The 2,768-nt window shown below is 39.8% G+C and overlaps 1 long non-coding RNA gene across 1 annotated transcript; it reads left to right on the top strand.

Moving 5' to 3' along the window:
• The first annotated feature begins 517 nt into the window (after positions 1-517).
• LOC135933973 (uncharacterized) lies at positions 518-1,483 on the top strand. The gene is made up of 3 exons (XR_010574044.1): positions 518-774; positions 835-1,071; positions 1,135-1,483. It is a non-coding gene; the product is annotated as an uncharacterized LOC135933973 (long non-coding RNA).
• The last annotated feature ends 1,285 nt before the right edge of the window (positions 1,484-2,768 follow it).

The following is a 2,768-nucleotide window of genomic DNA, read 5'->3' as shown; positions in this document are numbered from 1 at the left end:
AAACGTTTCAAATTTGAAACATGAGATGTGGGAACCCGGTAAATTTGAAATACCGCTTGAGCGCTTTTCTAAGTCTGTACGAAGCGAGCTGGAACTGGCAACCCTTGAAGCCAACCCTTCCAACGAGACACCTCACACAGTATCACCGAGCTTGTATCGAGAAATTCGCACTTTGATCTCGATGTATTTGGTCCAATTCACGTACTATCCAACAAGGAAAATGGTCATGGATGCTTGTTTGACTTTGGTCAACACCTACAAATTTCTGGCCAGCAAAAGCAACGATGACCCGCTTGGAATCGAGGATTGGATTTCCACGGTCAATGGAAAAATGACGGAACTTCGACGTGAGAGCAAGCACCCTGAAGTGTTGGCTAATAGATGTAAGATAAAATTCAATATGAAACATTTTAAATAGCTCAATCATTTTAATAACTAATTGAAAGCTGTAAAAGCGTAATTTAAATCACTACAGTTATTAAACTAAAAGCACGCTTTTTTTCATTTCCAGCGAAGCCTGGCAGAGGCATCATAAAAGCTGTTGGCGGGGAGGTCAACTTTTTGCCACCAACTCCTGCGATGTCGACTGAAGAATCGTTAAAACGTGACTATACATTGTTGATGACTGAGCTAAGCACAGAGCACGCAGACGAGGAACAGGTGTCGCGATTGATGTTACAACTGTTTTCAACACGGAGAGAAGACATAGTTGTCAAAAATCTTCCCTTGGAATCAGTTATGGACAAGTGGCCTGCACTGTTTAGACAAGAGCAGGTGAGGATAATGACTAAAATTCGATTTTAAAACAATACTGGTTGTCTTTCATTATTTTAGTTGTTTGAGGAAATGAAAAGGATTGTTTTGGTCCACCCGTTGATGACCTTTACAGAGAGATTGGCAAAAATGTTCGAAGGGCTCAAGTACAAAATTAACCATCCAAAAGGCAGCTTCAAAAAACCCAAAAGAAAGAGGGCTAGAACAGCAACCTTTGCAACTGTGTCGATCAAATCAGTACAGGACCTCCTCAGCTCGATTCACAAAATGTATCCAAAAGAGTTGCCGCTAATATGTGTGAGTAAAATTGGAAGTCGACTTTTTAGCTATTGCGTCAACCACCCTCTTTCTGCATTTTAGGATGCGGAACAGGCTCTTCAGCTGTACGAGGAAGCAAAACAAAATAATGACGTTGCTAAAAACAAGGCATTTTTAGCGCCTCACATCGTGCAAGAGAAAACTGGAACTTTTAATATTCGCTGCGAGGAGAGGACCATTTGCGCTGCAATAGACACAGATACAAAAGCAGTTGCTTTACTGATTTCTGTGTACTACGCAATGAACTACTCGTACCCACCTCTACGAAGCCGAACCCTTGAACTTATGGCTTACTTGTGTGGTGTAGACAACGCAGATCTGAGTGTCAAGACAAAAGAAGTGATCGATTTCTGCCTTGAGCACAATGATGAAAATGAATGATCAATTTGCTCAAGATAATTTCATTTGCATATATTAAACACAATCTAAAAATAAAACGGAATTTTATTTCATAAAAAGCAAATGGTCGGTCAGAAACACAAATCAAGGAATAATGTGATTTTGATTTTTGTGCTAAAACAAAAAAGTTCATGTAGTTTTTATGTAATTCTTTTAAGTAAATGCCTTTAAACCATTTTTGGTCACCGTTCAACCACGAAAGCTTGAATGACGTCATCTCCAAATGTTTTTGAATATCAATATATATCGATAATAATCGTCTGAAAAAACATCGATGGTAAAATATCGTCCTTTATAACCATTGGGGGGCGGATTACGGCAACGCAAACTTGAGAGAAAATGGCAACGCTGGGCATAAGGCAAGCATTGTACATTGTTTCAAGGTCGAGCTAAAAAACGGTGCCGTGATCCGCCCCAATGTTAAGCAACAATAAATATCGATAAAATTCGATAAATATCGTCAAAAAACATCGATATTAAAAATTTGTTTTTATTTGGCCATGGGGCGGATCACGGCAACGCAACCTTGAGAAAAAATGCCAACGCTGGGCATAAGGCAAGCGTTGTACAGTGTTTCAAGGTCAAGCTAAAAAACGGTGCCGTGATCCGCCCCTAAGTCTAGCTTAAAGCGTGCGACCACATATTTCAGTGAAAAAAATATTTTGCAGGAATACAACCTAATAAGCATATAGCTCATGTTGAATAGCGCTCGCAGGCAGGTTTCCTCTCTTTTTGCATGGCGTTTTCGCGCTGCTCTCTGGTGCGTCGATTTTTGACTGGTATGCTGTAGTTTGTGAAGTATAAAAAAGAAATAGAAGGCACGCGGCGAAGCCGAAACTTTTATCACTCTCAGAGTATATAGAAAAGATGCCGGGCTGCGAAAAAGCTGCATATGCTAACAAGGAGGACAAAAGCAGCCGGTGCCGCCGAATGGAAGCGCAAGGAGCCTACATTTTGTTCGCGGATATCAGCTTTTTGCTTTTTTCCTTTAATGCGTCGGACGGGGGAAAAGTTTTACGAATACGACACTCCGTGATAAGCAACTTGTTTTCAATATTCACGCTCTACGCTGGAAAAACGCAAAATGCTCTGTGAATAGTTCATTTTTACATTATAAAAAGGAGAAGACTCAAAAGTTTATTCCCTGATTAGAAAGTTTCTTAAAATGTCTGAGCATATACCAAATATCAGGGTTTGAAAAAATAGTTGGCAATTGACAAAGGGACTATAGAGCTATGTTCTAATTTAGAATGTTGAAAACTTTTGACGACTAATGC

Source organism: Cloeon dipterum, chromosome 1 (assembly GCF_949628265.1).
Source record: "Cloeon dipterum chromosome 1, ieCloDipt1.1, whole genome shotgun sequence".
In the NCBI taxonomy this organism is placed as follows: Eukaryota; Metazoa; Arthropoda; class Insecta; order Ephemeroptera; family Baetidae; genus Cloeon; species Cloeon dipterum.
The sequence above is the reverse complement of the archived record's forward strand: the minus strand, read 5'-3'. Positions and strand labels throughout refer to the sequence as shown.